The following is a 14132-nucleotide window of genomic DNA, read 5'->3' on the forward strand; positions in this document are numbered from 1 at the left end:
TTGGCATAATTTCAATGTGATTCTTCTTAATTGTGGTATGAATATTCATATCCATAAGATTCAAGACAAAAGTTCATATTGACATAGAAATAATAATACTTCAAGCATACTAACTAAGAAATTATGTCTTCTCGAAATAGCATGGCCAAAGAAAGCTATCCCTACAAAATCATATAGTCTGGCTATGCTCCATCTTCACCACACAAAATATTTAAATCATGCACAACCCCGATGACAAGCCAAGCAATTGTTTCATACTTTTGATGTTCTCAAACTTTTTCAATCTTCACGCAATACATGAGCGTGAGCCATGGACATAGCACTATAGGTGGAATAGAATGGTGGTTGTGGAGAAGACAAAAAGGAGAAGATAGTCTCACATCAACTAGGCGTATCAATGGGCTATGGAGATGCCCATCAATAGATATCAATGTGAGTGAGTAGGGATTGCCATGCAACGGATGCACTAGAGCTATAAGTATATGAAAGCTCAACAAAAGAAACTAGTGGGTGTGCATCCAACTCGCTTGCTCACGAAGACCTAGGGCATTTTGAGGAAGCCCATCATTGGAATATACAAGCCAAGTTCTATAATGAAAGATTCCCACTAGTATATGAAAGTGACAACATAGGAGACTCTCTATCATGAAGATCATGGTGCTACTTTGGAGCACAAGTGTGGTAAAAGGATAGTAGCATTGTCCCTTCTCTCTTTTTCTCTCATTTTTTTATATTTTTTATTTGGGTCTTCTCTTTTTTTATGGCCTCTTTTCTCTTTTTTTCTTTGGGCTTCTTTGGCCTCTTTTATTTATTTATTTTCGTCTGGAGTCTCATCCCGACTTGTGGGGGAATCATAGTCTCCATCATCCTTTCCTCACTGGGACAATGCTCTAATAATGATGATCATCACACTTTTATTTTCTTACAACTCAAGAATTACAATTCGATACATAGAACAAGATATGACTCTATATGAATGCCTCCGGCGGTGTACCGGGATGTGCAATGATGCATGAGGGACATGTATGAAAGAATTATGAACGATGGCTTTGCCACAAATACAATGTCAACTACATGATCATGCTAAGCAATATGACAATGATGGAGCTTGTCATAATAAACGGAACGGTGGAAAGTTGCATGGCAATATATCTCGGAATGGCTATGGGATTGCCATAATTGGTAGGTATGGTGGCTGTTTTGAGGAAGGTAAATGGTGGGTTTATGGTACCGGCGAAAGGTGCGCGGTACTAGAGAGGCTTGCAAGGGTGGAAGGGTGAGAGTGTGTATAATCCATGGACTCAACATTAGTCATAAAGAACTCACATACTTATTGCAAAAATCTACAAGTTATCAAAGCAAAGTATTACACGCATGCTCCTAGGGGGATAGATTGGTAGGAAAAGACCATCGCTCGTCCCCGACCACCACTCATAAGGAAGACAATCAATAAATAAATCATGCTCCGACTTCATCACATAACGGTTCACCATACGTGCATGCTACGGGAATCACAAACTTCAACACAAGTATTTCTCAAATTCACAACTACTCACTAGCATGACTCTAATATCACCACCTCCATATCTCAAAACAATTATCAAGTATCAAACTTCTCATAGCATTCAACACACTCATAAGAGAATTTTATTATTGTTTTTGTATACCTAGCATATTAGGATTTTTTTAAGCAAATTACCATCTATTTAAGACTCTCAAAATAATCTAAGTGAAGCACTAGAGCAAATGACAAACTATTCTGAGAGATATAAGTGAAGATCAATGAGTAGTCGAATAATTATGCAACTATGTGAAGACTCTCTAACATTTAATAATTTCAGATCTTGGTATTTTATTCAAACAGCAAGCAAAGCAAAAAAATGACATCTAAGAATAGCAGACATCATGTGAAGAAGCAAAAACTTAGGATCAACCGATACTAACTGATAGTTGTTGAAGAAGAAAGGTGGGATGCCAACCGGGGCATCCCCAAGCTTAGACGCTTGAGACTTCTTGAAATATTATCTTGGGGTGCCTTGGGCATCCCCAAGCTTGAGCTTTTGTGTCTCCTTAATTCCTCTCATATCACGGGCTCCCTAAATCTCAAAAGCTTCATCCACACAAAACTCAACAATGACTCGTGAGATAAGTTAGTATAAACCATTGCAAAAACCTTATCATACTCTACTGTAGGAAATCACTAAAATTATTATTCAACATTGCATACTAAATTCCTCTGCATATTTAATAGTCCTATCCTCAAATAGAATCATTAAAGAAGCAAACATATGCAAACAATGCAAACATAACAGCAATCTGCCTAAACAGGACAGTCTGTAAAGAATGCAGAAACATCCATAATTCCCTAGCTCCAAAAATTATGAAAGAAAATTCCCACTTTAGTAAATTTATCAGATCTTAATATGCAAAAGGTTTCAACATTTTATCACATTCTGACTTTTCTAGGGAATTATTGCAACAGCGGTAAACTTTCTGTTTTCAAACAGCGACATGTATACTTGTAACATAGGCATAGTGAAGGCTATCAATGCCACTTTTATTGAAATAAAAGATGCAAAAAATTGTTATAAATAACAGCAAGCAAACCCTAACAAAATAAATTGACGCTCCAAGAAAAACACATATCATGTGGTGAATAAAAATATAGCTCCAAGTAAACTTACCAATGAACGAAGACGAAAGAGGGGATGCCTTCCGGGGCATCCCCAAGCTTAGGCTCTTGGTTTTCCTTAAATATTACCTTGGTGTGCCTTGGGCATCCCCAAGCTTAGGCTCTTACCACTCCTTGTTCCATAGTCCATCGAATCCTTACCCAAAACTTGAAAACTTCACAACACAAAACTTAAAGTAGAAAACTCGTAAGCTCCGTTAGTATAAGAAAATAAATCACCAATTAGGTACTGTAATGAACTCATTCTTTATTTACATTGGTGTTAAACCTACTGTATTCCAACTTCTCTATGGTTTATAAACTATTTTACTAGCCATAGATTCATCAAAATAAGCAAACAACACATCGAAAACAGAATCTGTCAAAAACAGAACATTCTGTAGTAATCTGGATCAAACCTATACTTCTGGAACTCATAAAGTTCTAAAATAAAATTCTGGACCTGAGGAATTTATCTATTAATCATCTGCAAAAAGAATTAACTCAATATCACTCTCCAATAAAAACTGGCAGCAATCTTCGTGAGCGCTAAAGTTTCTGTTTTTTACAGCATGATCAAAAAGACTCTTCCCAAGTCTTCCCAAAGGTTCTACTTGGCACAAACACTAATTAAAAGCATAAACCCACATCTAAATAGAGGCTAGATGAATTATTTATTACTAAACAGGAACAAAAATCAAGGAACAAAAATAAAGTTGGGTTGCCTCCCAACAAGCGCTGTCGTTTAACGCCCCTAGCTAGGCATGATGATTTCAATGATGCTCACATAAAAGATAAGAATTGAAACATAAAGAGAGCATCATGAAGAATATGACTAGCACATTTAAGTCTAACCAACTTCCTATGCATAGGGATTTTGTGAGAAAACAACTTATGGGAACAATAATCAACTAGCATAGGAAGGCAAAACAAGCATAACTTCAAGATTTTAAGCACATAGAGAGGAAATTTGATATTATTGCAATTCCTACAAGCATATGTTTCTCCCTCATAATAATTTTCAGTAGCATCATGAATGAATTCAACAATATAACCAGCACCTAAAGCATTCTTTTCATGATCTACAAGCATAGAAAATTTACTACTCTCCACATAAGCAAAATTCTTCTCTTGAATAGTAGTGGGAGCAAACTCAACAAAATAATTATCATGGGATTGAAAAATGAAATCAAGATGACAAGTTTCATTGTTATCATTATTCTTTAAAGCATACATGTCATCACAATAATCATCATAGATAGGAGGCATGCTTTCATCATAATAAATTTGCTCATCAAAACTTGGGGGACAAAAAATATCATCTTCATCAAAGATAGCTTCCCCAAGCTTGTAGCTTTGCATATCATTAGCATCATGAATATTCAAGGAATTCATACTAACAACATTGCAATCATGCTCATCATTCAAACATTTAGTTCCAAACATTTTATAGATTTCTTCTTCTAGCACTTGAGCACAATTATCCTTTCCATCATACTCACGAAAGATATTAAAAAGATGAAGCGTATGAGACAAACTCAATTCCATTTTTTTTGTAGTTTTCTTTTATAGACTAAACTAGTGATAAAACAAGAAACTAAAAGACTCGGTTGCAAGATCTAAAGATATACTTTCAAGCGCTAACCTCCCCGACAACGGCGCCAGAAAAGAGCTTAGTTGACGGGGTGTGCTAGTGCCGCTTTCCTTGCCTCCCCGGCAACGGCGCCAGAAAAGGGCTTGATGTCTACTACACAACCTTCTTCTTGTAGACGTTGTTGGGCCTCCAAGTGCAGAGGTTTGTAGGAAAGTAGCAAATTTCCCTCAAGTGGATGACCTAAGGTTTATCAATCCGTAGGAGGCGTAGGATGAAGATGGTCTCTCTCAAGCAACCCTGCAACCAAATAACAAAGAGTCTCTTGTGTCCCCAACACACCCAATACAATGGTAAATTGTATAGGTGCACTAGTTCGGTGAAGAGATGGTGATACAAGTGGTATATGAATAGTAGATAATAGTATTTGTAATCTCAAAATACAAAAACAGCAAGGTAACTAATGATAAAAGTGAGCGTAAACGGTATTGCAATGATAGGAAATAAGGCCTAGGGTTCATACTTTCGCTAGTGCAAGTTCCCTCAACAATACTAACATAATTGGATCACATAACTATCCCTCAACATGCAACAAAGAGTCACTCCAAAGTCACAAATAGCGGAGAACGAACGAAGAGATTATGGTAGGGCACGAAACCACCTCAAAGTTATTCTTTCCAATCAATCCGTTGGGCTATTCCTACAAGTGTCACAAACAGCCCTAGAGTTCGTACTAGAATAACACCTTAAGACACAAATCAACTAAAACCCTAATGTCACCTAGATACTCCAATGTCACCTCAAGCATCCGTGGGTATGATTATACTATATGCGTCACACAATCTCAGATTCATCTATTCATCCAACACAAAGGACCTCAAAGAGTGCCCCAAAGTTCTACCGGAGAATCACGAAGAAAACGTGTGCCAACCCCTATGCATAGGTTCCCAATGTCACGAAACCCGCAAGTTGGTCACCAAAACATACATCAAGTGGCACGTGGTATCCCATTGTCACCACAGATATCCACGGCAAGACATACATCAAGTGTTCTCAAGTCTTTAAAGACTCAATCCGATAAGATTACTTCAAGGGGAAAACTCAATTCATTACAAGAGAGAAGAGGGGGAGGAGAAACATAAGATCCAACTATAATGGAAAAGCTCGCGATACATCAAGATCGTATCATCTCAAGAACACGAGAGAGAGAGAGAGAGATCAAACACATAGCTACTGGTACATACCCTCAGCCCCGAGGGAAAACTAATCCCTCCTCGTCATGGATAGCGCCGGGATGATGAAGATGGCCACTGGAGATGGATCCCCCCTCCGGCAGGGTACCGGAAAGGGGTCCCGATTGGTTTTTGGTGGTTCTGGAGGCTTGCGGCGGCGGAACTCCCCATCTATTGTGTTCACGGATGTTTTTAGGGTATATGGAGATATATAGGCGGAAGAAGTACGTCAGGGGGGCCACGAGGGACTCACGAGGGTGGAGGGCGCGCCCCCCTGCCTCGTGACTTCCTCGCAGATCCCCCGACGTGCACTCCAAGTCTTCTGGGCTTCTTTCCTTCCAAAAATGAGTTCCATGAAGTTTCAGGTCAATTGGACTCCGTTTGATTTTCCTTTTCTTCCAAACCCTAAAACAGCGTAAAAACAGAAACTGTCACTGGGCTCTGGGTTAATAGGTTAGTCCCAAAAATGATATAAAAGTGTATAATAAAGCCCATAAACATTCAAAACAGTAGATAATATAGCATGGAGCAATAAAAAATTATAGATACGTTGGAGACGTATCAATGGTCATCTAGCAATAGTGCGCAATCAAGCATGTTTTCAGAAACTATTGTCAGTTGTCAGTATAATCTCCTGACTGAAGTTTATATAGTGATGTTGCCTCTCAAATTACTAGTGTATCAGCGGAGCTTTCCTAGTTGTTCTTCTTTGGTGAAATCTACCGCTGGTCTCTAATATGTCATGCACAATGTATAATGCACAGAAATATGTTGTACACTATTTAATTATTATAGCATAGAAAACCTTGTTGAAACACAACATATCCTGACTAAAGTTTGCTGTTGAAACACTACATCTCCTGAAACTCTTACATTAGTTCAGAAAATTCAGAAAGTCTTTAGTGGGACAAAAGTTTCTTGTTCAAACACTACATCTCCAGATCTCCTATCTAAGTCTCTAGCACGGAATCATCTCAGTTCGGCGAGGGAGACTTAGATTCATCTTCAGAAAATTCAGAAACTCTTAGTGGGACAAAAGTTTCTTGTTCAAACATTACCTCTTCCTCTTCGTGGCACTCGGCGAGGAACCAGGGAAGGCCGGACCGATGGCGTGCTGGCCTTGTTGCGTCCCCGATGTACACGTGCTCCTCCAGCTCGGACTCGGACGAGATGGCGCCGTCGGTGAAGGGGAGAGGTCGCGGGCGACGGCGCCGTCGCCTTAGGGTTAGGGTTAGTGATTGGAGAGAGGAGGAGGCGTTGTGAAGAGAACGAGAAGGGAATTGACCCAGGAGGAGGGGGAATGGAACGAGGGGAGGGGGGTCGCTCGCTCTGTCTAGCCAGATGGCCTTTTCATGGGCCTTGCACCATCGGTCCGCTTGGTCGACCCGGTTGAACACCGGACCGGACCGAACTTTTCGCGGTCTGTATTTCTGGGCCCGAACCGTCATGTTTTTCTACCGGGCCTGGACCGTACGGTCCGATCCTGAACGGACCACGAGCGGGCCGCAAAGCTTGCCCGTGTCGTCCAGGCTGACTGGAACCTCTGGTGGGGAAGGAAGGAGCGGCGCCATCACGTAAGAAGGGCAAGCCGTGTGACCCGGTGCCTACGAGGTCGTCCCTTTCCTTAGCGCAACCCCCACCATGCGATTAACGTGACCACGCCCTGCGGCGGCAGCCGTGGGATCCGCGACGGTGGCGGCGGCGTCCGTGGGATCCGCGGCGGCGGCCCTGGGATCCACGGCAGCGGTGGCGGCGTCCCTGGCGATCCTAGATCGAGGCCGCTGGTGGGAGGAGAGAGAATGTTTTTTTTCTTTGCAATTCTGAAAACCGATGGACGAAGGTGTGGGAGCGGGATGTGACGAAACAAAACCGACGAAAAAAACTGGACGAAAAAAACCATGGGAGGTGGGACGAAAAAAATCTGAAAGCGAGATTACCAACTGCTTCATTAGGAGTAGAGATATTTTATTTCCTCTACTATGTTTCCATATTATTGATGGAAAGATATGTGATGTCAGACAAATGTTTTTTGGAAATAAATCAATAGGAGTAGTACATTTCCAATTTGCCAAACACAAAACAGGATTAGTTCCCATATTACCAAAGAAGTGACCAATAAATAAAATTGAAAATAAATCAATGAGAGAGGTTTTGAATTGATGGGAGGTGTGATGTCGGGAGAATAAAATTGAAAATAAATTAGTGGGGGTAGTATTACGTTTTCAATTTGCCAACCAAAAAAATAGGTTCAAGATACGATGATGTGGCAACCATGTGGACTTACTAACTCATTTGACAGAAGAACGAGTTTGAGTTAATGGACTAATGTCGAGGAAAATGTCAGATGTCGGCAAGCAAGCAAGCAATGCATTGATTGGATTGGCTGAAGACAAACATAGTACTAACATATATGCATGCCTGATGTCTCCTACTCGATCAATCGTCCTTTCATATGCTGACCATTTTGAACTAATAAAATATAAGTTATATGAACACAGAATTAATATTATTGAAAACTACATTTAAATACATATTTTTGGGTGACATGCATTAATATTTTTCTAGTTAAATATATGGTCAAAGTTTGACTCAAAATAGGGTGAAGAGGATATTGGATGACTAGTGCTCATAACTCACGCATGCAATGGTCCAAGTCTCACTTTCAGACGTCTTCAAGCAATGCGTTTATTGGATTGGATGGAGACAAACATTGTAACATACTTGCATGCATATGATGCCTCGTACCGGATACGATCGTCCTTGGTTTACGTTTCTTTTCTCTAGCTAGCCTGCCTAGCTAGCACGTTACGTACTTGAGGTCGGAGTAACCTCAAGAAAGAAAGAAAATTAAGATGTGCGTGCGTGCGTGCGTGCGTGCGTGCGTGCGTGCGTGCGTGCGTGCGTGCGTGTGTGTGTGTGTGTGTGTGTGTGTGTGTGTGTGTGCAGGCATCATGCATGGTACTCCTAGGCAGGCGGCTGCTAATCTGCTGCAATGGGAGTACTTTTCTTGGTAGCGCTACAGGTAGGCATCTTGTGTTATGCTGTTAATGGATGGATCAATTAATCCATCGCACTAGTATTAATATAGGTACTACAAGTTTTTAGTTACTCCTACTTATTAAGATATCATGCCTAACCTTTCGTTCTCTGTCGATTTAGAACTCTATTTGTACCGTAGCCATGCCTCTCCACATGCATTATCTCGAGAGTGAACAACTAGTCATGCCATGTCTGATTGATTTTTCACTCTTGTTTTTCTTGGCAGTGATTTGATTTGATTTCCACTCTAGTTAGCTTTGTGCTCGCTGCAGGAAGGATGCATGAGGGAGGCAGTGAATGTGACGGGGGAGAGAAAGAGTGAGAAGGTGGTGGGTGAGCGACCCATGGAGATGCTTGCATGGTTGAGGCAAAAGCGCTACGTACCAGCTGCAGATAGATGGTTTCCGTTTCCAGCATGCCCGGCCACAGCCAGGGCCAGTAGAGTAATTCATGGCCTCCATCCTTTCATGCTTTGTTGATCGTTTAAAGCAGAAATTTCGCGGAGCCTTCCTCGCACCCGCGTCTCCATGAGTGATCTAGCTTGTACTATTTACTTCTACAGATTTTTTTTATTTAAACAAGAGAAAGATTAACCTAAATAAAAAAAATGACTTGGAGAACTATTTTGTATTCTGTGAAGAGGGATCACATCCTAAACCTAGAGAGATGCTTAGTAGTTACTCTGGCGCCAAGGGGAAGGACTGTGGGAATATGTTCTGTTGGTTCTGTAGTTTACCATCGTTTGGGCTTGGCTGCCATGGTTTGTGCACAGAGTTTAATCTGTTTCGAGTTTTTATTGTCTTTTACAGTAGTAAGCCTTTATTACAAGGTGTTTATTGATACTAGATGATACCCCGCAAGTTGATGCATGAATTTTTAGCCCTTTGCACATCATAATAAATAAATTGAATAACATTTTTGCATAGTAAATATATGGCCTTAAGATGAAAAGGTTGCATCATACACAAAAGTTAATACAATTATAAAAATGGCAGAATGTGAATTATTTGAAAGTCTTTTACTAAATATAGTGATATTACTAAGTAAACAAATGTGACTTACAAAAATATGAATGTATATAAACACACTAAGAACCGGGATTCCAAATTGGACATGATATGAAAAGCAGTATACAAATGACATTTTGAGATAGTCATTTTGTATTATGTGTAACTATTGTTGTGTTTATAGTCTACACACATAAGAGTGAAACTAATCATCATCTTCATATCTACTCCTTCCGTCCCAAAATAAGTGTCTCAATCTTAGTACAACTTTGTACTGAAGTTAGTACAAAGTTGAGACACTTATTATGGGACAGAGGGAGTACATATTTATGATCTCACAATGAATAAAACTAATGGGTGGAGCTCCAATATCACAATAACAGCAAAACTAATCATGATCAATGGAGCAGAAGAGTACTAAATCCTTTTCTAATTTTATTTTTTGCTGGAGTGACTAAGAATTTCTCTGTATCGAAGAGTTGGACCGAAAGAGCATGAGTACTTACTGAACACCATACTTCTGTTTTAATCTCATCAGTTCCTAGGATGCGCAAATATGAGAATACATGGTCAGTGATATATTTAATATTCATTGGTCATGTAGGAACAATTTTCTCATTACCACAGTACTGGATGTATCGAATCTTTCCATACAACTGAACATCATACTTCTCTTTAATCTCATCAGTTCGTGGGTTACACAAATATGACAATACATGGTTAGTGAGGATGCAATTTCATGTTTCACAAAGCAAAGAGACATCATGGGATAAACTAAACATAATAGGTCTGTAAATCTGAATAAAACCAAGGAAGTGATCATCTCATATAATTAGCAAACCTTGTAAGCCTATATTACGTAATTACATAGCTCCTCAGTTTCACGTGGTCTGTACATAAATTGTTCCACTGTTCGCAGATGACCTTAGGTGTTGAACTGCTATGTTGGACTGGCGATGCTTGCCTTGGATAGGTACCTTGTGTCATCATGTAGCTAAAACGGAGAAGGGGGAAACACTTTGTAGTCACACAGTCTTGCAGAACTTGGAAGGAGCATCCAGATGCCTGATAAAAAACAATGGATGGCTCACAACCTGATGAGAGTCCAATGGTGTGGAAACCAATTTGCTACGTGAGTATTACAAAAAAAAAATCAGGATATACACCACATACCAGAGTCACTTGAACGAAAATCAAAAACTCTAGAGGGGGGGAGAGGCCCGGACGTGCTCAGGATCTAGATTGCGGAAGGTATGCGCAGAGGCAGGGCCACATTTCTCAAAGCCTAGGGCTAAAATTAAGCGGCTATAAAAAACGCCTAAAACTATTATACAAAAAGTATCAATGTGTGTCAAAAGTACACCACATATTCGTAATTCGAAGGAAAAAAAACAGCTTCATTATTACCACGAGAGAAAAATTGACAAAGGATGTAAACAATTCGGTAAAGTACCCCATTTCAAAAGTGGGTACCACATTTATGAAGATTTGATTCATTTGAGCCCATTGTTTCTTCATCAGCAGTTGTAGAAAGACCTAAAGCTTAAAGATAAAATTCAGTTTTCAAAATCAAGACACTGGACATAGGATAAGTTAATTTTTCATAAATTTTAGAAATAAGAATATAATATACTATTACCATAAAATGCTTGAGGTAGTAGCCCTTTCATTTCCTCAATTTTTCATAGCATTGTATAATCTTAATATCATATACGCTTGCAAATACATAACGCTCTTCATCTCGGATATTTAGGCCCTGTTTGTTTGGACATCAAAAACCTTAAAAGCTCCAAAAGCACATATTTAGGAGCTTCTATGGCTTTTTGGCCAAAGTGAAAAAGCTGCAAAAGTAGAAGCAAGAGCCCAAACAAACAAGGCCTTAATTCCTGTTAACGGTAAAATAAAATTGACTCGAGTTATCCTGTACAATTCAAAATCACCAAGTAGTTTATTTGGGTTGATTCAGAGGAACTGGGGGAGGGGGGGGGGGGTCGGATGGTACGAGTAGAGATTATTTACCTGTAAAGGTGGCCAAACAAATTGTCAATTTGCAGTATAGGAGGGGGCTGCTCTGCGGTGAGATGATCTGAGCACGAGCCGCCTGGGCGCAGCCGTGCAGAACCGTTCCGCCCCTGGGAATTGACGAGGGTCCACGAAGGCACAAGGAATCTATGCAGATATGAACAAGATTTCCTTTTTTTAATGGACGAGATGACTAGCGATTCATTTTTTTTGTAGCCTGGGTCTGCTTACGTGATGAGGTGGAGAGGGGAGAAGCGGCGTGTGCAGATTTATTTATTTTTTGAAATGAAAAGGTAGATCATATTCTACCTTATATATTTCAAAAGGCCGAAGCCTAAGGATCATAGGATCCATACATGGGGCTCATACTTTGCACCGTGGTGCGAGGCTATGAGAAGCTTGAAAAAGAAGGAAGTTGCCAAACTTAAAGCAACTAGAATCAAAATTTAAAAAGAAGCTGGAGAACTAAATCGTTAATTTTGAACAAATATCATATAGGAAAAATATATCTTCTGAAACAATACTACAAAAGGACATAAAACTGCAAATAAAAATTTGTTCATCACTTGTAGTGAAAGAAAAAAATCAATAGTATTTGAAATGAAAATTAATAATAAAGAAAAATTGTTCAATAGTCATTCAATCAGATGTGATTTCACAGTTTTTATGGAGTGACCTGAAACAAATAACAGCAGCAAAATTAGTTGGAGGAAAAAGTTATTTAAGCATTTAAGATTTGTGAACAACACAGAAATTGAAACATAAATTTGTTCAAGCATTTTTGGAACAACTGTATAATGGAAAACTTTTTTCACGTTCTTCTTCACTTAAAAATTTATGTTTCCTACCTTTATGAATTCGGGATTTGTGATGGCACTAAACGTTCATTTGAATGACTGAAATCCCTGCAAAACAGAAATTCATCAAATAATCAGCTTTAGAACATGAAAAATGCCTTATAATAAACTTTTTCATGAAAAATATAAATAGAGAGTTTAGCAACAGAAAGAATGGAGAGGATTTAAAATTGACATGATCTTCAAGGAAGTTCCTCACTATAGGTAATTGAACCTCACTGTTGCTATATGTTCTATCTCATACAAGAAAATTTCACGCGGAGCTTGCAAATCCACCTGTATGCAACGCTTAGTTTTTGTGGGGTTTCACTTTTTGTTTCTATGGTATTTCTAATGTCTAGGACAAAAATGGTAATGAGAACAAGAACTTGCAGTTGAGAACCCTAAAACTCCCATTCCGCGGTAGGTTTTGAGAATTTGCAAGAGGAAAACCCCAACATACCTGGGGATAGAGCAGAGAATGACTGCATCTTAATTTGAAATTATTTAAATGCAATTCAACTAGCTATAATTTCAAAATGGCATAGAGGAGGAAAATCATCCAGACTTGCACTCATTCCTGTCTTCAATTGATTTCATTGATTTTCCTGTTCCTCATAGTTATCCACCAAGTTTTGATTCAGAATATACCAAAGTATCAATTGAATCATTCATCCGAAACTTCTCTGAATGTTTGCATATTGACAACCAAATAAACTTTGACCTTCTATTGCATGCTGCATCATCAACTACTAATGACTTACTCTGTAAATGATATCTCGAATACTTTCACTTGGATCCAATCCAATCTGAAGATGAATTATACATACTCCATATCTCAGGACTGCAGCACTTCTGAAGCCTCCAGATGTTGATGTCTGGTACCAATACACAGTTGTTCCATTTTTTTTTTCTTCTCCTTCGTCGTTGTCTGAATGTTGATGTCTGCAACGTCCTTCCAGAGCTGGATCCTTCCATGGATGACACTACTAAAGCTTGTGGCTTCTGCAACTTGTGACGATGTAAGCGAAAGGGTATAAATGTTCATCTTCTTCATATGACTGGAACAGTCCAAAGGTGCACGACATGTACAATCCTACGCTCTACTATTGGAATACAGTAGTTACTAGTAGTACATCGCAATATAAAGCAAAAAAAAACAGAAATTGCTTTTGGAGGCTGAGCTCCATGGAGGCCTCCAAATGCAAAATTCAAAATTCATGAAAATTCATATTTTTACATTTCAAAAGGTTCTAGAAAAAAATACAGAGATAGATGAAGGCTTTCAGGATGAAATACGTTGAAATGAGGGCTATGCAAAAAAGACAAATCTGGAGCTTTCTAACACATGATACTATTCATCCCCCAAGACCATGAATTTGTCTTTTTTGTACAGGTCGCAGTTCAACATATTTCATCCTGAAATTTTACACACATACGCCTCACATCCTTACTTACTTGTACAATTTTTTTCAGTTTTTTTAAACTGAGATTTTCGAATTTTGAATCTTTAAAAATTTGGCCTCCTCAAAAAAAGAACTAGTTTTTTTTAGAGAAAGGCACAAGCCGCGCCCTGCTTTACATTAATAAAGCGAACACAAGTCACACAACATACGAGTTATTACAAGCCAACCGAAAGTACTGCAAAAGATAAGACGAACAAAGCACCAGGTTGTGACTCAGACAGGTTCCCAAGCCATTCCTGGAAATCATACAGGTTCAGAACCAGCAGAG

Source organism: Triticum urartu, chromosome 6, assembly GCF_003073215.2.
Source record: "Triticum urartu cultivar G1812 chromosome 6, Tu2.1, whole genome shotgun sequence".
Lineage (NCBI taxonomy): Eukaryota > Viridiplantae > Streptophyta > Magnoliopsida > Poales > Poaceae > Triticum > Triticum urartu.